Genomic DNA, 22,566 nt, shown 5'->3' on the forward strand with positions numbered 1-22,566 from the left:
TCTATCAGCCGCAACTATTTTTTCCAAAAAATATTTATAGGAACGGTTATTGTTCCCTCCTAAATTTTTTCGCTTAGCCCGCCAAATCTAGTACTCTCTTTTTAAACCTTTTTATTTTATTTTTAATATGTAATATATAGTCAAAACCCACAATTTTTATTTATTTTCTAAATAAAAGTAGATGTGGCCTAGCTCCAGTTACGTTTTTTCCCCAAATCTGAACCCTTTAGCTCCAATCAAGTTTTCCCCCAATTACTCTAATTTCTCATACCCATTTTCCTCTTTTCATTTTACTCTAGCTCCAGTCACATTTTTCCCAAATCTGAACTCTTTTCACTTTTCCCTATCTCCAATTACGTTTTTGGTTTCCCCCAAATCACTCTAATCCCTCAGACCAATTTTCCCCTTTTAATTTCACTGTTTGAAATCCCTCAAAATCCAGTCGTCCGGTGAGAGATCTCCAGAAGATCTGTGTCCGTTTTGCTAACATTCAGACTATCTGCTCAACATCGTCTTATTCAACCCACGAACTCGGCAGTTGGTGATTTCTATAGCAAAAAATCTTCGAGCAAAAGGCACTCCGTGAGAAACTGATTTTAGCTGTAAGTTTTCCTTTTTCAATTTGGGTATTTTATTCTTTAATCGTTCCCTTTTTTCTATAATATTTAGGGTGTGGTTGTGTATTTAATATTTTGCTTTCTATTGATTTTTTGAACCCCAATTGTTAGGGCTTTTTTTTAGTTAGGGTGTGGCTAGTGTGAGTCTAAATTTTTAGAACTAATGTTCCTGTAGATAATCTGCCAAAGATAATTTTTTAAAAAGGTCAGTCTTTTAGTTATGTTTGCTTTTGATATCTTGAATTTATTGACACTCTTATCTTAGTCTATTTTTTGTATTGCATTCACTCTATATTTGGATTTTTCCAGAAATTGACTATAAACATTAGTATATGGATTTATGCTATCAATTGGCATAAACTATGTTTCATAAGGTCTTTGAGTTGAATTTAGATGCCATTCTGACAGGGTGTAATTATGAAAATTTCTTATCGTTCATTACTGGCTTATCGAGTTGGTAAACCTGCTCTAACTTTAGAGTGTCAACTCCTGAGTTTTCGAATGCTCGAGGGTGTTGGGGCTTAAGATATAGTGCTAAAAGTCTTAAATTCAGTATTAAGGTAAATGCTTAAAAATTAAACTAGTCGTACTACCTCACTCAAATTCAAAATTTATTTCATGAGATGAGAATTGTCCAAAATCATATAAGAAAATAATTATTCATTCGCTCGATCGTGCGGCCTTAACAATTGTCAATCATAGAAAGAAGAATTATTGCTTCATGCTAGGTGTAGCTGCAATCAAACCTGTCAAATTATGTCTATTTACTAGTAGCCAAGAATTATTGCTTCATGCTAGGTTTCTCTTAATTAGCAGCCAAGTTTGGATCTTAACGCTCAAGTCGTGTGATAATTTTTCATGAAATGATCATTCAGTAAGTTTCTAAAGTAAATGATTAGAAAATTACTGTTAATGTCAATCTTATAGTCAAGATTACTGTCCCTATACATCTAAAAAAATTATTCTTTTTGATTATTAAGAAACTTATATAGATTTCTTTAACATATGAGATCAGGATAGTTCTTTTAGAGTTTTCAATTTGCTACAAACAGTAAAAGAGATAAAGGTAAGTAGGTTTTATACTAACCTAATTGCACTAAATTTGCAGGAAAAATATAATATTCCTGACGAGGCGAAAACATGGGCTTTTGAATCAATTGGTACTGCTTGGAGAAAGTATAAGAATCAGTTGAAGAAAAACCACTTTAAAGCCTATGAGAATGACGAGCATCGAATGGAGAATAGGGCGGTAGATGTTCCGGAGTATCACTTAAAGGATCTTCTTAAATATCGGAACTCCGATCCCCACAAGGTAATTATTTTGTGCAATTTTAGTTTTCCAAATAGCTAGCCATCCTTCTAACATTCTTCAGTGTTTCTGGACTAACAAAAGCTGAAAATTATGTCTTAGCGGTTGGAAAAGGATTTGGAAATACAGTTGGTTTCACATCCAAATCTAGTTGTGTGCGAGCACATGGCCTCTTACATGTTAACCTGGATTGTATTCAGCCTAAAATAAATTTCTGTCTACTATTACAAACAAAATTTGAACAAACAGAAACAGTGAACACACAAATGAATATGTTTTCAAGTTTCCCTACTTGTAGAGTTTGAATGAGATTCAACTACTTAACATCATATGTTTATAAGTAGAAACTTGCATGATATAAGGTATTAGAGAGGATGAAATCATATCAACTCTGCTAACTATCGATGAACAGACACACTAGCCACAAAGCCCATAATCAGGGGGTATGCTTAATTGGAAAACTAAAATGTCTCCCCCACATGTTGGCAAAGGATGTAAAATGCAGTTAGTCACATGATAATGCTTTTGAGTTATGTAATCATTTTAAATCCAAGCATGATAATTCTATTTGGAAAAAGGAATAATATGCTGCACGATAGAGGAGAAATCTACAACAAGATGGAACAATGAATCTTGAAGTACGCCTTCCTCAGGAATGGACGTACTGACTTTCTTTATTTTTAACTTTAAAGGTTTATCCGGAAATGGTCTTTAGGTTAATTTCCTTTTGGTATTAGGAAGGATTGCAGTTAGAAAATAGATGGTCCAGTGACAGAATATCCAAAGTCAGTATTTTGAAAGAAACAAAATCTCTGAATTACAAGGAAATGGTTTCTGGTAATCAGAAGAAAGGCAATAAGTGATGTTTAGTTTCTTTAAGCTTAGTCTATTAGAATATGAAATGTTAATGACGATTATTTCCTAGGAGTAATTTATTTTGGGTGCCTGATAAAGAAGATCAAGCAGCGCATAGGGGGTAGAACAGGGGAGTTTCCCTCAATTTTTGTTTGTATAATAAGTGAAATTCATCTTGTGTTTGGAGGGAAGTGTGGAAATTTCATTGTAATGTCCAGATGGTACTCTGCACAAACTTTGTAGGGTTGAAGATGCAGATCCATAACCCTCCTTGTAATGCATATCGCTATGTATTACAATAATCAATTAATATTTTCTAAGTTTGTCACGTAAAAGATTAAACTCTGTTCAACACCCTTGTATTGCTATTGCTTTTGTTGTCCATGTGGTATCTCATTTTGCAACAGAGAACTCTGGCATTAGTGAAAATGAATTGGGAAGAAACTGCCCTTTCTATACTAAGAGGGCTCAAACTAAATGTGTTATTCATTAATCATTTATTTTAATTTTCTAACTTTTGTAAACTTGATAAACATGAGCTTCTGCCTTACCTTTCTGCCTGTTGGTGTTTGGTTAAGATGTTAATCATATACCTTTCTTATTGCTTGTACTTTTAAGGAATGCAAGTTTGTCTGCTTCGTTGCCCTAAATTATGTTCACTTTTGCAAAATTGTGAGTTGAAGTATCTTCTAGAGTAGAAAATATTTAATCTCATCTTTGTTTCCTGTAAATTCCTGGGAAGTATTACAATGTGCAATAATTAAGTGGATGTATTAGCTTGGTTTATCAGGATGTTTAATGGTTGTCATCACGACTCGCTTGTGAATCAATTTCTAGGGAGTCAACTGATTTAGTGTAGGGACGTGATTCATGACTATTAGACCTAATATTTTACAGGTTGTTTGATAACTAGCTTTTCTTTGAATATTTTCATGTATAATGCACAATATTTTATATACTGTCACATATTCTAATCTTTAGGTAAGTGAAACACCCTTCAAATTCTTGTTTGATGCACTCCCTTGTTTTTTTGGACTAAGAGAATGTTTAGACCGGATTCTCTTGAAGGATAATGACTTTATTTATACTCTTTCGTAGGTGGAGTAGATGAAGAAATAGAAGACGAAAACAATGAAGATCTAGACCTTACTTAAGAAGAATTTTGAATTGCTGTAGATGCATGGTCTAGAATTTTTTGTTGTTAACATTTTGAAACTTACTTTTAACTCTTGAAATGTAACACTTCTCTACTTGGGGTAGAACATTTCACTCTTATGGATATTATTAGCTTGTTGGATAATTTTGATTATGAATAGTTTCATTTTGTTATTTATATAAGTTTTTATGTTTTATAATTTATTCTATATGTAAATATTTATTTACAATAGGGGCAATATGTTTGTTTCAATTAAACTGTTACAATAGTCCACCAGAACCGTTGCAATAGGAATCATATGGCGTTCCAATAGAAAATGTAAACCGTTGCAACAGGACCTGCAAACCGTTCCACAAGGATCTATATCACGACAGTTCAAACCGTTGCAATAGCTTAAAGAAATCGATCTTTCTTTTTCTTTACTTATTTTCTTTATTGAATGATTGGCTCAATAGCTTTCTTCCTTCAATTAGAAAAGGGGCTAATGGAAACTCAGGAGCTTCACTCAGAGCTATTAAGCTCTTTGGGGGAAGTCAGAAGTTCTTCCACTCGGAATTGCATCAGAGAAGAAAGCTCCACAGAAGACTCCGAAGGAGTAGGAATTGGCTCACTAGGTTCTTCAACTAAAAAGTAGTCAAATCGCAAAACTCCTTACTACAATCCTCCTTCGATGCCTACTTACTTAGGTCTAGCTGACCCAGCTTGAAGTCTACCAACCTGTTGTGGTAACTGATTTTAACCATTGCACTTGATACAAATAGTCGTTCCAATTGGGGAGAGGAAAAACCGTTGCGATAGACCATATTATAGCAACGGTTATATGAACCGTTGCAAGAACCGCTCCTTAAGCTCTATTACAATGACTTATCATCCAAGTATTAACAAAAAGTTCTAAAGAAAAAGAAAGCACTAGACAAAGAGAGAAAGAGACTCTTCGCAAAATGATCGTGCTATGGGAAATGTGGTATTTGATTAAGCATGTTTCACACTTTAAAATTTCTAGATTTTTAATAAAAAGGGGGTAGTGATCAAAAGGGCGTTCAAACCTAAAATTATCAAAGACTTACTAAAGAAATCAAGATTAAGAGTATGTTAATACAAAAAGAATTGAAGAAGAGTCTCAAATTCTTAGTTGCCATTGCCGAGTCAGAGTGATTGTTGAAGAATGTTGTAGCAAAAGGATTTGTATTTTTCTATTTGTGGAGCGATAAGTTGCAATTTGAGGATTTCAATTTTAAGGGAGGAATTTGAAAAAGAACAAAATTAATTAAGTTGATTATTTTGTATTAGTACTAAACTATAACTGAATTAAAAAGAAGATAAAAGTAAAAAATAAAGCAATTTGCTATTAAATATAAATTACATTGTATTCAAAGAACTAAAATAGAAAAGAGGAGAAAAGGAGGAGAAAAAGTTTCGCACCCGCATCACGAGCAAAGGAGGGAATTTATGCTCCAACAACAACCGCTTCTCCCATCTGCCACTCCGCATCTGGGGGGCACCATTATAATATTTAAGGTGTCACATACATAAGCGCGCACGCGTGCGTGCATATATATATATATATATATATATATATATATATGCCGAGGCTAACGGGTCCCGTGACCCCTCAAGCCGCAACTTAGGTCCGCAATTCTTACTCCTTCAGTTGTTCATTCTATCTATACCTGTTCTATTTTCTACATTTCTTCTCTAGAGAAGTATTAACATACCTTATGTTGTCAGTTATCTTTCAATCGCATAACTCAGATTGTTTACAAGACGAAGAGAGAAAATAAGGTTGTCGACTGTCGTGCAAGTACTAATGATCAAATCTCCAATGATATATAATTCAATCATAAAAATGTCACTTTGAAATTTTCCTCTTTTCAATCATAATATGATTTTCTTCTGTTGGTTGGTATGAAATTCAAATGAAATAATGAAAGACATGTCTTCTGCAATTTAAATATTGGAATACCAATTTAATATAAGATATTATGCACCTTGAATTAAAAAAAAAAATTAAAAATCTAAGTGTATGGGCGAAAAAATTCATGTCATGTGTTTTACCCAGTCAACTACGATAAAACTTTTGAAGATTGTAACGTGTCAACCTGACCCCAAAAGGTCGAGGTCAGGTAAGGGAGATAAATCGTTGTCGAGGTCGAGAAGGTTTAACAAAAAGATGAGGATGAGGGCTAGGACGAGCATCCGCTTTTGGTACGAAGTGATGACCAGTTTTATGATTTAGATACCCTAGAGAATATTCTAATGGATATTCCTTTTTGTTGTACTATCTAGGGTTTTGTGACTCATGTATCCTTATATAAAGGAAGAGATGCAGTTTAAAGGGAGGATCAGACCTTTTATAAAGAATATCATTAATATTCTCTGTACAAGATTCTCACTTTATTGAATATAAACAAAGCTTAACTTTACATTTTCTTTCTTTTACTCTTCTCTCCCGATCCAAGAAGAATCGGAATATTCAACTGTTTATCACCATCCATCATTGTCAGAAAGCATATTTGAAGATCTCACTCTTATCGGGTGAACTTTGTCTCATTTATACCATTTATTTCTATCTTTTACGTTTTTAAGCTTTTATTGCTCTATCATGGTCCCAAGATAATTTCGTCTAACACTACACATTAAATATTCGCCCTAAAAGTGCTAGATCTGCTATTGAATTTTAATATTAGTTATGATTAATCCTATTTTTCTATAAATTTAATTGTATAAAAATCTAGATCTATTTTTTTGGATTATACAGTTTGGCGCAGTCTGTGAGGATATTATAGCCGAACCATCAGTTTTCAGTCTGATCTAAAATGGTTATAACTTATTTACCTAACATACTGTAAAACTATCATTTTTCTCTTTGCACATAAGGATTCCATAGAAGGTAACCAAGGAAAGATCAACCAAGGAAAAGGAGCAAGAGCAGTGGACAATGTGCGATGGAGGGTACGAAACTTAAGATGAATAAGTAACCCCACGACATCCCCCAGTTTAGGGAATTCGCTGATACCCTTCTGTAGCACGACCAAACCAAACGAAAAAGAGGCTTCCACGTCCGCAGAAGAAGGAGCACCACACGCTATTAAAAAACTCCTAGAGGCTTGACTAACCGACAATTTGGTCAGCGTGATGAGCAATCAGGTCCAGTGTATGACCGAGGAAACCTCGAGTATCCCTACAGCCCAGCATAAGAATGGGCGGGACGACCAACCGAACCCTCCTACTTCAGGTAATATCCATACAATTACTGACATTGCAGGTGATAGCGTCCTCGCCGCCGTGAGAGCGCTCAATGCATCAAGAACATGTAGACTAGATATCGGGTGCTCCCAAATTGATACCAAAAAAAGACACTGACAGGTTTATGAACCAGCCGTATTTTGCTTTGCAAAGCCTGCTTAAAGCTAGCCTCAACCTGGCTTATGCCTTACAAAGCCTGCCCCAACCTGGCTTTTGCCTTGTAAAGCCTGCCTAAAGCCAGCTTAAAGATAGTTGTAGCCAGGCTCTTTTACATGATAATATTGATGATCGACCACATGATTTATACTTGGATATAGTTAGTACACTACCTATGGAGATCATATTGTAGCAACCCTAATGATTGGAAGACTATGCTGGCTTCAATTCTGTGGTGGAGATGTTTGAAATTCATTTTAGCCCATGGACTAAATACCCTGGGGCCTGGTGAGAGCTTGATAGGTGCTGCTTGGTATTTGCCCTGGCAATTTGATTCACATACACTGATAGGAGAAGGAAGCATTTAGCGGATAATATTGTAATAGCTAGTTCATCAGACTTGAGCTTTTCTATCTTTTTAGTAGCTAGTAGCTTCATGCAACTTCTATTTTGGTTTGGACATATTGTAAGCTTTGGACTCATTTTGGAATTTTATTTATATATTAGCCACTAGGCAGCCTGCCTAGTGGTATATTTGCTATAAAAAAGTAGCCGTATTAGGAGGAAGCATCTCCTCATGCTATACTGAAAACTTTCAAAATGCCCCCGTACCTCAGAATCTATGATGGGACATCTGATCCCAAAGACCATGTAACCTATTACGTCACCGTAGTGAAAGGCAACGACCTCACCAAAGAACATGTGTTCTCCATCTTGTTGAAAAACTTTTGGTGAAACCCTCACAGTAAGGGCATTGACATGGTATTCACACCTTTCAATAGAAACATTTGAAGGAATGGCGGATAAGTTCGTAGTGGTGCATGATGGGGCCAATAAAGCTGAAATAAGGGTAAATGATATCTTTGCCATCAGGCAATCCCCAGAGGAAGGGCTGAGGGACTTCTTAGCTTGATTCAATAGGGTTAGGATGACCTTACCAAATGTCTCCGAAGGAATGACCATAGAAGCTTTCCAGAAGGAGCTAAATAGAGAAGGTTCAAAGGCGACTAGAAAGCTACTAAGCCGATTGTTGAAGTACCCACCAACTACCTGGGACGATATCCACAATTCCTATTGTGCCGAGGTTAGAGCAGATGATGAAGACCTCAATGGGCCAACCCGGCGACTCATCTCAGTACAATCCGAACCCAAGAGGGAACGTAGGGACAACATAAGGAGAGAGCCTCTAGTGCCATGATCAGGCAGAGGTCGACATAAACCTTATATCAGACTATCTGTCCCTAACTTCCTTTGCGAAGAGCCCCTTCAGGCAGGATCAAACATCCACAGAAATGACCGAGGTATGGTCCCCTTACTATCCACTCATAAGTTTTTCATGTCACCTATAGAGGTGGTCTACCCACTCGAGAAACTCGGACCAAAGGTGAAGTGGCTACCAAAGATGAGGTCCGACCCAAGCACAGGGAAGTTGGACACCTTCTTTGAGTTCCACCAAGATCGAGGACATAAGACGAACGACTGACACGCTCTAAGGTTAGAAGTGGCGACTTTGCTGCAACAAAGAAACCCCAAAGAGTTGTTCAATAACAAAGGCAGGAACACCTTATCAAAGGGACGAGAACGCCCAGGCCTGCCAAAGCCGTCGTCTACCCGCTTGTACCATCAACATAATTATTGGAGGCAGTGACAACATTACCGTCAATGGCATCAAGTTCACCATCACTCACCAAATCAAGAGATTGATCACCCATGAATGGTATTACTGCCTCAGAGAGTATCATCTTTGATGAGTCAGATACCGACAGTTTGATTTTCCCTCAAAACTATGCACTTTTTATTACTTTACTCATTCTTAACACTGATGTTAAGAGGATTATGGTAGACAATGGAAGCAGAGCGTGCATTATCCATCCCCGAGTCCTCTTGCAAATGTGATTCAAAGATAAGGTAGCGTCGCTGCATTACACTAACCGGTTTTAACAATGCAATTGAACGGACTTCGAGCGAGATCACACTCCCCATCCTCGTCGGCGATATGATGTTGGAGACCATGTTCCACATCATGGACCTTGACACATTGTCAACCCTCATCAAATTAAAGCTATAGACGGGATATCAAAACACCTAACCACTAAGAAACAAGTCCAAATACTTATAGGTCAAATTGCCGCCCTATCTGAATTCATCTCAAGGTCGTCCAATAGGTGCCACAAATTTTTCAACGTACTCAAAGAGGATAACGACCTCGAATGGACATCCGAATGCAAATAAGAGCTGAAGGAGCTCAAGGAGTACCGTTCATCACAACCTTGCTCTCAAAGCCCGAACCCGGAGAACGTCTCCTCGTCTACCTCGCCGTTTCAGAAGTTGCAGTAAGTGCAGTTTTAGTTCGGGAAGGCAAAGGTACACAATCTTCGATTTATTATATCAGTAAAACACTTATCGACGCTAAGATGAGGTATCCTCACCTCGAGAAATTATTCTCAGGCCATACTTTCATGGCCATCCAATCTCGATCGTCACCATATTCCCTTGAAGGAGCATGCTGCACAAACCCCTTGGGAAGTAAGTGAGCATGAAATCACTTACCAGTATCGCACAACTATAAAATGAGAAGTGCTTGCCGACTTTGTCCCAGACTTTAGCGCCAAGGTAATTCCCGAGGCCAAGAAGGAAGCCTCTCAAGCTTCTAACCCGACGCAGGACCTCTAGGTCTTACACACTGATGGCGCATCCAACGTATGCGGGTCCGGACAGGAACTCGTGCTCTAAGTCCCAACTGGAGAAGTCATCCACCAATTCATAAGGTGCCCAAATATGACTAACAATAAGGCCGAGTATGAGGCTGTAATTGCAGGATTGAGGCTAGCACTTGAGTGTGGGTCGAGGCGTATATGGCTACGCTGCGACTCCCAGCTCATCGTCAACCAAGTTACTGGGACTTTCCAGATCAAAGAGCAAAGGTTACAGAAGCACCAGACTGAGATATGTAAACTGTTACCCAAATTTGACGAATGCTAGCTCGACCAAATTCCACAAACTCAGAATGTCGAGGTGGACGGGCTCGCAAAACTTGCCACCGTGACAAAAAGCACAATACCCGGGGAAAAAGTGGTTCATCTCCTCAGCTCAGCCTTAGATCACATCGAGGTAAGATCCATTAACTTAACCTGAGTCTGGCACAATTGCATTATAAGATACTTTCAGGATGATGTTCTCCCAAATGAAAAAAAGGAAGCCAGGAAGTTGGGAAAGCAAGCGTCAAGATACAGCCTCCGAATTATATAAAAGAACGCACGGGGGCCCCTTGGCAAAGTGCTTGGGCCCAAACCAAACTCAATGATTCCTCGAAGAAGTTCATGAAGGACACTGCGGCAGCCACTCTGGAGATCGAGCACTCGTCAGATGCCTTATACGGACAGGGTACTATTGGCCCACCATGAAGAAAGACGCTCTAGAATTTGTAAAGAAGTGCGAACAGTGCCAGAAGTACGCTGAAATAATCCATCAAGCAGGCGAGCACCTCTATTTCGTTACCTCGCCATGGACATTCATTAAATGGGTGATAGACATCATGGGACTACTTCTACGGTGATGAGGTAACGTTAAATTCCTTATAGTTTTGACTGACTACTTCTCTAAATGGGTGGAAGCAGGCGCATTCGCCCAAATCCTTGAGCAAGAAGTAATCAACTTCATATGGAAGAACATCATCTGCTAATTTGGCCTGCCCAAAGAAATTAACAGCGACAACGGACCCCATTTCACTGGGAGAAAAACCACTAAGTTTTTCAAAAAGTGGCATATCAAAAGCATACTCTCAACCCCATATGACCCGGCTGGCAATGGGAAATCAGAATCCTCCAACAAGTCAATTTTGAACATCATGGAGAAAAGACTCGAAGATGCTAAGGGACTATGGCCAGAGATACTCTCAGGGGTATTGTGCACACACAAGATGATCCCAAAACGAAGCATGGGAGAAACACCTTACTCCTTAGTCTACGGGACCGAAGCAGTCATATTGGTCAAAGTAAGAGAATCCAGCCTAAGGTACACCAATGAGAGCGGCAACAACAATGATGAGAACAGAAGATAGGATCACGACGAAGTCGAGGAGAGGAGAGACATGGCGTATATAAGAATAGTTGCACAGAAACAACAAGCAAAATGCTACTACAACATAACGTCCAAGGCACGAATACTCAAGGCCGGGGACTACATGCTCAAAGCCAAGACCCAAGATGGAAGAGATCCCCGAGAAGGCAAATTATTAGCCAATAAGGACGGACCATACAAAATCATAGGCAAGGAAAACAAGGGTTCATTCAAACTAGAGACATTAGAAGAAAAGATCTTACCAAACAATTGGAACATCAGCCACATCAAGCACTTCAACTTCTGAAAATAAAGAAATGCCCCGTAAGTTGTACTTTTTTCCCTCACTTGAGTTTTGTCCCAATAGGGTTTTCTAAATAAGGGTTTAACGAGGTAGCGGATAGGACATTTCGAGGTGGAGTACGTGATAACAACCATATTTCATTGCCTGACTCCTCAAGAATCTTCAAGTTGAACAAGGAAGGGACTAGATATACTAGGATTGGTGCTAGAACGCCAACCGACACCCGAAACTTGTAATTTTCTCCAAAATGCTTCAGGGTGAAATGATGTAATCGATACAATGTTGTTGAAACAAATGAGATCCCTGTTTATTGAAACTACTCTCCTAAGACTCTCAACTAAGAGGAATTTTAGACTAGCCCGAACAAAACTCCTTGGCCCCTGGCCGTGCTATAATTAAGAGGTATGTTCGACTAGCTCGAACAAAACTACTCGGCCCCTGGCCATGTCTCACCTAAGAGGTATGTTCGACTAGCTCGAACGAAACTCCTTGGACCCTAGCCACGTCTCAACTAAGAGGTATGTTTGACTAGCTCAAATGAAACTCCTCGGCCCCAGGCCACGTCTCAACTGAGAGGTATGTTCGACTAGCCTGAAAGAAACTCCCTGGCCACATCTCAAATAAGAGATATGTTCGACTAGTTCGAACAAAGCCCCTCGACCTATGGAAGGATCTTAACTAAAAGGTACATTCGAACAGTTCGAACAAAATCCCTGGGTCCAAGGCTGCTCAGCCCTCCCCAGCCCCGCGACCATCACAATCTAGAGGGAAACTATAAACGGGAATAAGTACCGAAGAAAAACACATAATAATAGGAACAAAATATGCAAAGATACAAAGGTACATATAAAGCAAAAGCTAACTTTGGTATTCAGATAAAGAGTCTTTACAAAGGCTCACGAAGACGCCAACAAAAAAGAAGAGAAAAGTAAAAAAAGTTAAATAAAATAAGGGTGGAATGACTAATAATCGTCACCACCCTGGTCTTCATCACTCTTGCCTCGACTGTAAGAAAAGTCACACCAAGCGCTGTCCTCAAGCTCATGGAGACCTCCTTCATTATCACCTCTATATCAAGCTGAGGTGTGTCAGGGTCGTAACCGCAAGCCAACCGAGCTTCATGAGATTAAACTCAGGCCTACTCCAAGGCAATCTCGAAGAAGAAGCCCATCTAACCCAACTCTCAAACCACCTCTACTCGAGCCTCGACAAGGATCCACTCTAAGTACTGCTCTCGCGGAATGGCCTAAACTTAGAAGCATGGAAAATGGAGGGCCGTTTGATCAGCCTCCCTTCTCGCACTCCACAGGAGAAATCCACTCAAGTAGCTCGACGTTCTCTCTCTCCAAGTTGCCAATCCTCTCCTCGAGTCTAGCCTTCTTAGCTTCAATTGTTGACCGAACATTGTCCCGGTCAGCACAAAAGCTTTCCCTCACTCAACAAGAGTGACCCTTCTTCGAGCTTGTTTAGGGAAGGATTTAGCCTCCTCAATCAGCTGTTGCTTTCTAGCTACCTCCCCCTTGAGCCCATCCACTTCGAACTGGCGGTCAACCCGTCTCTGGAGGTCGTGACATCGGGCTTCTATGCCTCTGCTCAACTCGAGCTCCTTATATTTTCTCTTTAATACCCTTTCAAGAGCATTGAGCTGCTCCACGAATGCAAGAAACTCTTTGTCTTTCTTTCTTAGCTCTACCCTCAGGGCAAGTACGTCTCCCCCTCACGGAACTGCCTCTCAACCTCCCTGTACCGCCCCCGGAACTCTTCATACTTCGTCTATTTTTTTGGTAGTCTTCCTTTCGCCTCTTCTCTCTCTGCACACTCTCAATCTCCAAGATAATGGTCTACATGTAAAAGGACAAAGAGTAAGTAAGGTAAGGAACAAAAGCAGGACAAAGAAAGAGAAGAGAAAGAGAAAGAGAAAGGAAGGGAATGACTTACCCTGAGAGTGAGACCGGCGATACTCCTAGAAAGAGTGTTGTCACTTAGCTCCCCTAGAGTTTGGCGCTCAACTTCAGAGCAGAAGGGACAAAATGCTTGGACCACATACTCGGTGTTCTTAAGCAAGTCATGATTCACGTGGATCATGAAGGTCCTCGACCCCCTTATACTTTTACCTCGATCTAAGTCGTCCAAATTTTGATCATCTCTTGATCTTCGAGAACGAAATTAGAATTGGACTCATCGCTGATGGGCTCATTTTGCTCATCACCCTGCTCAGTAGGCGCCTTGCCTTTCCCCTTATCAATATGGGAAGTTTCCTGATCCAATTCAGTGGATAGACCCTCCTGCGCCCAAGAAGTATGGTATCTTTGTTTGGAAGCCCCATGGTGACCTTATTCCCCTCAAGCCGCAAAGAAGCCACGACATCGGCTTCCTCCAATTGAGGCACCCTGAGACCGCCCTAACACCTCCTTTGACCTAGGGTGTCACCACATTTTGCACATCGATATTGGGGGAGACTTCTGCTAAGTTAACCACCGCTTGTACACTAGATTCCCCATCAAAGGCCCTCCTCTTTCGAGGCCCCAATTTGCATCATGTAGTGAAATCTCGTCATCTTCGCAGTGGTCGAACTGGAGGCAGGTGCAAAGGAGGCAATGCCCCTCCTTCTCCTGAAAGAAAGTATTAGTGCCAAGTTCCTCTTGACAGCCTCCTTGGCAGGGCCTGGAAGTGGATACAAAATCAAACACAATTAGACAAATGACACCAAGTACGACCCCATTTGCAAGTGATGTACCAATGTTACCTTTCAGGACGGAAGTCGATTTATGCTTCTGCCAAAAGATGGACCAATCTCGGATCCCTGTAGTGCAAAGGAAGACCTGCCTAACCCAGTCTTGAGGTGCGCCAACAACTGGAGACTCTGAGCAGTAGCTCCAAAACAAGAAGAATTAACTCATAAAATTAAAATGTATGACTACACAAAAACACAAAGATGAGCAAAAATATTCATGGGCACGATTCCAAGCCTTATAGAAACCCATAACATCGGCCACAATGGACTCAGTCTTGACAAAAAAGAAGTTGAGCCAAAATTGTTGACTACCCTTTTCATCCATCTTAACGACAAGGGATTATCTTCTACGATGCCAAAATGTTCAACATCGTGCCTCGATAGAAGTTGGGCATGAATAGGTGCACCAAATATCGCACAGTGATCTCAACGTTAGCCAGTTCGACAAACTTGGATAGCTTCTTGAATACCTTGTAAACCAAGGGCGCGAGCTGAGACAGATAGACCCGAAAATAGCGGCAACATTTCTCCACCAAAAAAGGAAGAGGAAATGAATAGACAATGGTGAAGGGGTAAGAAAAAAGAGCACAGTACCCTGAACGGTGAGTGTACACTTCATCATCACCAGTGGGTACGAGCTCTATTTGGTTAGGAAGGCCATACTTAGCCTTGAACTCCGCGAAATGCTTGACCGTTAGAGAGGATTGGAAGACCTCAGTCACTGCCTCTGGCTTCCGCTGCAAGTTCAGTTTCACATCGGGGTTGCGAGGAATAATTTCTTCTACTCAGGGAAGACCCTCTACTTAAATCTCCTCCATGAATGGAGGCTGCTACAGCAGTGGGGTAGCCAGAATATCCCCATTCATACCTGAAACTTCTCCACCACAAACATCAGAAGGCAAGTTAGACATGATCGTGAAGTTCGGGGAATTTAGGATTTGTTAGAGCTTAGAAAATGGAGGGAAACCTTTAGGAATAATGAGCAGAGAAAGAGAGTCTAAGAAGAAGATAAAAAATATTGACAATGGAAGTAAAGAAGGAATTTGAATTGCGGTGTTCATCCTTCCTTTTAAAGGAGGGACCTTGGGATTCAAAGCAACTCGTCATGATTATAGCCGCAGGTGAAGCGGCAAAGCCAATCCGTGAGCTACACGCGTCCTGAGGTGACCCATCGAGAATCGACGTCATCATGGCGAATGGCGTCACGTCGTATCCACGTCAGGTTCTTTACAAAGGTCACACGGAAAAATCAAGACGACAAGAGTTCGAAATATGCAGCTCTCGTAATGCCATGTTATCCTCCTTTGACGACGACCATGACCATTATTATCCACTTATCAAGCTTATCCTGGAGGATGACTTCAACAAGCGGAGGGACTAAACTATATGGGCAAAAACTTTATTTCATGTTGTTGATCAGTCAACAACGATAAAGATTTTGAAGACTGTAACATGTCAACCTGAACCCAAAAGGGCGAGGTCAAGTAAGGGAGATAAATCATTGTCGAGGTCGAGAAGGATTAGCAGAAGACAAGGACGAGGGCGAGGACGAGCATCCAGTTTATGTACGAAGTGATGACCGGTTTTACGATTTAGATTCCCTAGAGAATATTCTAATGGATATTCCATTTTGTTGTACAATCTAAGATTTTGTTGCCATGTACCCTTATAAATAGGAAAAGATATAGTTCAAAGGAGGGATCAGACCTTCTATGAAAAGTATCATCAACATTCTCTGTGCAAGATTCTCACTTTATTGAATAGAAGCAAATCCTAACTTTACATTTCTTTTCTTTTACTCTTCTCTCCCGATCTAAGAAGAATCAGAATATTCAACAGATTATCACTGTCACTACCTAGATTTCCCACCGTCGGGACCGTGATGGCGCCTAACATCGCACTCGCTAGGCAAGCCAACGTTAGAATGTTATTCACATTTTCCTTTACATTTTTAAAGTTAAAATTAACAAAGCTAAATCAAATAGAAATAAACACGGAAGTACATAATAAACCGGTTATCTATATACTATTAACAATTCTGAAACTATTACCACCCAAAAACTGGTGTCACAATCCACGAACATACTATGAATTACTACAAATACTGGTCTAAAAGAAAATACATCTCTCTTGAAGGAAAAAGAAAACAGGAAAATATGAACATAGGAGGGGATGCCAGGGCCTGCGGACGCCAACAAGACTACCTTGGGTCTCCTAGATGAAGTATCTGCAACCAACCTCTCGATCAACCATTACTAGCTCCGAAATCTGCAGGAAGTGCAGAGTGCAGTATCAGTACAACTTGTCGCACCTCCTTTTAGCCGCGCCCGCGGGGCGCGTCGGGAGTTTTCTCCAATTAAAGGACAGTCGAAACGAGATTTGTTTATTTGTTTCAGAGTCGCCACCTGGGAATTTTGAGGCGTCCCAAGTCACCAATTATAATCCCTGAATCGAGGAGAATATGACTCTGTTTATTTTTCTGCGAACCAGAAATCCTGAGTAAGGAATTCTGTTAATCCGGAAGAAGGTGTTAGGCATTTCCGAATTCCGTGGTTCTAGCACGGTCGCTTAACTGTTTTTATTATTGGCTTAATCATCTTGATTTTATTAAATATATTGATGTTATCTGATTTTACTACCGCTTATACTTATCGTGATTAAGGACCTTCTTTGAATCGAATTACGCGTACGTATATTCGTGTTGTAAATTAAAAAGATGCGGAATTGTGTCACGCGCACGTGTACACAATTACTTTTGACAATATATTTATTAAGCACATTTTTTTTCGAAATTGCGTTGAATCAAGAATGATTATTTTTCTTAAATAATGAACCGTACATATTGGATTTTTATGAAATTGATTTAATGCTTTTAGAAAAATCCTTTTATTAAATAATCATTCGAAATTGCGCGTACGCATAATTCGAAATTTTGTTTTTAAAGTATAATCAGGGTACGCGAACGTATACCTAATTGCGCAACATATTTGTAATGATATTATGGAATTTTCAAAAAAATGTTTGTTATAGCACGAGAAACCTCGTTTTAAGATGTTCTTTAAATTTTTGGAAAATAATCCACAATTTATTAAATATCGACCATTGATTATAATTTCCGAATATAAATCATATTCATTCCAATTATTCAAATTCAAAAGACAGAATAAAAATATGATTAATACTAACTTTAAAACAAATGTGACATATATAAATATGCCAAAGAATAAATTGCATATGAAACCGAAAATAAATAATTCATAAAGGAAGGAACTATTTTCCGAGAATTTTCGTGATTACTTAATGCAAATTCTATTTTTAATTACCATTGATTTAAGAAGTTGCCATTTGTGTATATACAACTCAACTTATTCTCACATGCTCGTTTTAATCTTAATAGACCTAATTATTTGGTCACTTTGTTTTATGAAAGTAGATAAGCATCAAATTTATAGAAAAGGCGTTATTATGCAAGTTAATTCAACAAAGTTACCTTACATATAACCTAACTGTTTGGCGTAAATATTCATAACGTTTTAACATCATGATGAGCTATACCAACTTACTTTACTCATATGATTATACCTGTCATCATACCATATAATAACTTATACCAACCTAAACAAAAAATCATATTTGTTACAAGATATTCTACTAATGTAACTTCTTAATCATTACATTTAACTAATGGTATTATGGGATGTAATCAATGGCCCATTTTTATGCCTCACTCCCTGTTTTGACAATTCACGTATATCTATACCAATGAGATTTCGGAATAGCTAACATTATTACAAAACTTTATATGAATTTCAAAATAAGACAATTTAACTCATAGCTATCAAATTGAATTCACTATTAGTTAACTAACATAAAAATGAAATTAGAACTAATGAACTTGGACAATTGGAAAATAACATTTCAATTCAAGCTTCATTGACGGGTCATGCTGAAATCTCTTTCCGACTTAAAATTTAAAAGACATATACCTGAAAATGGAGGTAGAAGAAGTAAGTTTCAGCAGTTACAGCAGTAACAAATTCAGTAGAATATACTGATAACACAGTAAATCTGATCAAGAATAGGATTCGAAGAGCCCAGATGCACAGTAAGATACTTTGAAAGACACTTCAGATTTTAACTGAACAGTGGAATCACACAAAGTTGAACAGATTCAACACAAGAACAATATTTCAGATTTCAGCTTTTCTTCAGTTACAAATTCAGTTTGTTTCTGATTTTCTTGTTTCTGATGCTGTATCTGTGTGTGAGTGTATATGTGAGTGTTCTATTTTCGGTTTCCTTTCTTTAAAATCTCAGCCCTCAAAATCTCTTAAAGATTATCTCTTAAAAATTCTCTCTGCCTTTCTTTTTCTTTCTTAGAATCTTCCTTCTGAAAAATTCTGCCCTTAGAAATTCTCTATGAAAATTCTGTTTTTTCTTCAAAATTCTGTTTTTCTCTCTTAAAATTCTCTCTTAAAAATTCTCTCTCCAAATTCTTGTTAAAATTCTCTGTTTTTTGAACTGTCTGTCCAGCTCCTGTATTTATACAGGGCTGGTCCTAGGCAATTTAAGTGTTTCTTGGACCCCCTTCTTCTTTAAAAAAAACAGAAAATCCCATTATGCAAAACCTTTTCCCTGATTTTCAGCAGCCCATTATCCCTTGTTCCCCATTAGTATCATTAACTAATAGCCACTAACATTACATTATAATATACTAGTACTAACACCCTGTTTTTTACTGCTCATTCCCAGAAATGCCCCTGAAATCTTGATGTTATTACTGAAAAATCAGAACCTATAACAAAACAGATTCTAAAATCTGTACAAACTTAGTTATCTCCTGATTTACAGCTATAACCAATCCTATTAACTTCCTAACACAATTGCATTTGACCAACTTTTGCAAACTTGAATTCAAACTGGACATTACAGCAATATTATACTGAATTCAGAACTAACAACATATTACTGCAATTATCAAAACAATTCAGACTGGACTTAATACTGAACTAGAATCAAACACACACAGGATCATTGTCAATACTGACAATGTCCTGAAACTTTAATGTTCAGACAATAACATATACAACATACATTTGAATTCACTGATTCACAGACAATCATGATTTAATTGACGAGCATTAATCAATTGACTATTTACAACATTTGTCAATAATTAGTCTAAAATAATAGAAGCAGACTGTTTTAGTCAACATTTTCAGAAATGAAAAAATTCGTAATATAATTAATCGACGAACTTAATCGAGTCGATTACACACATTGTAAATAACCACAACCAACAGAAACAATTCACATTCGGATTAAATAGACAGAAATGACAGAATTGATCAAAACAAATATGAAAAATTAACAAGCTATTAATACGGACAACAATACACGTAGAATACACAAAATAAATAGAAAAATACCTCTGAACTTTAATCAGACTCGATCCCAACTCAGCTTCGGATTTTTGTTTGAAATCAAACAGACCTTAGTCGAAGTATTTTCCACTGAAAATACTTCGACTAAGGTCGATTAAACCTCAATCCTTGAATCAATTTGGACAAAAAATCCAGAAATTTGGTATTTCTAGGTTTCCTGAAGGCTCGATTTGGGATCTAATCATTTCTGGTTAGATTCGAGAGAAACCAAGTATGACACAAGGGTGAGGGAAGCCTAGGGGTTGATTGGTGTCACTTTGGAACAGATCTGGGTAATTTTTTGTTTGACTCGAATCTTCAAAAGAAGATTCGAGAAGCTCTGAAGTGATTCGAGCCAAACTATCTTCAGATCCATAACAAGGGTTGTTAGGGGAAGCCATGGTGTTAATTTGGGGTTGATTGGTTTAAGTCTGAACTTGGCTCGAATCTTCAAATGAAGATTCGAGAACCTCCAGGGAGATTCGAACCAAGCAGGTAACATATTCGGATAGAGGAGGCTCAGGGGGTTCTGGGGTGTTACTTTGGTGACCGGCGGCGTTGATGCCGCCGGGTTTCAGGCGAAGGGGAATAGGGGCGGCTAGGGTTAGGGGTCTGTTTGAGAAGATGATGAACATGAGAGGATGGGGGGGGGGGTGTTTAGTTAGGGGCCGGGGTAAGGGTTTGGGATTTATATAGGGGTGGGATGGATCGATATCGTCCGTCCGATCAAGCAAGATGAAAGGCCAGGATTAATTCATTAAACCAAACGACGTCGTTTGATTTGAAGTTGGGGTCGGATTGAATCGGGTTAATGGATCGGGTTATGGGTTGCGGGTAAGGGTGATGAGATCTTGGCCGTTGGTTGTATTTAATCCAACGGCCCTTGATTAGAGATGACCAAACGACGTCGTTTGGTATCAGCTTGGGACTGGGTCAGACTTGGCTGTTTGGATTGGGCTGTGGGGGGATTTAACGTTTTGGGCCTGGATTTTAATCCAGGTCCAATTTTGTATAACTTGTGCTATTTTTTTTTATCATTATTTTCTAATTTCATTATTAATTAACAAAAATCTTAATTAAAAATTATAAAAACAAAATTACCATTACAAAGATATTAATTACCTTTTTAACAACTATTAACACATAGACAACATTAATCACACAGTGGAACATTAAAAATAGAACAAAATGCATATTTTTATGATTTTATTTAAATTATCTCTTAAATGCATAATTAAATCCTATATGCATGCAATATGTATTTTATTTTATTTTTATTTTATTATGACAAATATAAACATTTACGGACATAATACAAATATTTAACACCACGCAAATTCACAAATTACACAGTAAAAGAAATTTATTTTGATTTATTTTGGAGCAATTTTTCGTAATGCAAAAATCACGTGCTCACAGCTGCCCCTCTTTGTGCGGAAACTCGAAGAGTTTTCGTGCAAAGATAAAGTGAGCGGATACGAGCGATTTTTGCCCGTTCGAATACTCCGTGGGAAGCATTTTTAGAAAGATTTGACCGAACCTCTGCTTCAAAGGTTTCCTACATATCCTTGGCTATAAAGGAATCAGGTCAATGTAGTTCGGGAATTTTTGGTAGCTGGGACTACCGTGGGACTGTGATGTTACTGCTGTTTCGTGCTGTTTTTACTGCTTACTGACCTCCTTATTACACCTTACTTTAAAGGAAATACAAAATTAAGCTAGATTATGGTACAGGAATTATAAAAATCTTATCTAGATCATGCCCTTGTTTCTTGTTGTCTTGATATCTTGGTGAATCTTGGGCATTTGGCTTATTCCGTATTCCTCTTGGAACTCTTTGTTGTTTCTTGCTGGGGATTCTGTTGGACTCCTCTGCTTTATTGATTCTAAGTGTGCTCCTTTCTCACATGAGTGGGCTTTTGGTTTCAACACTTCAATTGCATTCCATCGTTCTTCAGGTGGGTGCCTTGACTGCTTCTTTTCTTTCTTCATCCTCATTTTCCAGGTGGACGCCTGACTTCTTCTTTTCTCATCCTCATTCTCCAGGTGGACGCCTGACTTCTTTTAATTTTCATCCTCATTCTCCAGGTGGACGCCTGATTTCTTCTTTTTCTTTATCCTCATTCTCCAGGTGGACGCCTGATTTCTTCTTTTCTTTGTCCTCATTCTCCAGGTGGACGCCTGACTTCTTCTTTTTCTTTATCCTCATTCTCCAGGTGGACGCCTGATTTCTTCTTTTCTTTGTCCTCATTCTCCAGGTGGACGCCTGACTTCTTCTTTTTCTTTATCCTCATTCTTCAGGTGGACGCCTGACTTCTTCTTTTTCTTTATCCTCGTTCTCCAGGTGGACGCCTGATTTCTTCAATCCTTTGTCCTTATTCTCCAGGTGGACGTCTGACTTCTTCTTTTCTCATCCTCATTCTCCAGGTGGACGCCTGACTTCTTCAATTCTTTGTCCTCATTCTCCAGGTGGACGCCTGACTTCTTCTTTTTCTTTATCCTCGTTCTCCAGGTGGACGCCTGATTTCTTCAATCCTTTGTCCTTATTCTCCAGGTGGACGCCTGACTTCTTCTTTTCTCATCCTCATTCTCCAGGTGGACGCCTGATTTCTTCTTTTCTTTGTCCTCATTCTCCAGGTGGACGCCTGACTTCTTCAATTCTTTGTCCTTATTCTCCAGGTGGACGCCTGACTTCTTCTTTTCTCAT

At 38.8% G+C, this 22,566-nt stretch overlaps 1 long non-coding RNA gene across 1 annotated transcript; it reads left to right on the forward strand.

Annotated features, from left to right (window-relative positions):
* The first annotated feature begins 202 nt into the window (after window positions 1–202).
* On the forward strand, window positions 203–4,119 carry LOC104224428 (uncharacterized). Its single transcript, XR_710350.2, has 3 exons — window positions 203–602; window positions 1,726–1,929; window positions 3,880–4,119. It is a non-coding gene; the product is annotated as an uncharacterized lncRNA (long non-coding RNA).
* The last annotated feature ends 18,447 nt before the right edge of the window (window positions 4,120–22,566 follow it).

Source organism: Nicotiana sylvestris, chromosome 10 (genome assembly GCF_000393655.2).
Source record: "Nicotiana sylvestris chromosome 10, ASM39365v2, whole genome shotgun sequence".
Classification (NCBI taxonomy): domain Eukaryota; kingdom Viridiplantae; phylum Streptophyta; class Magnoliopsida; order Solanales; family Solanaceae; genus Nicotiana; species Nicotiana sylvestris.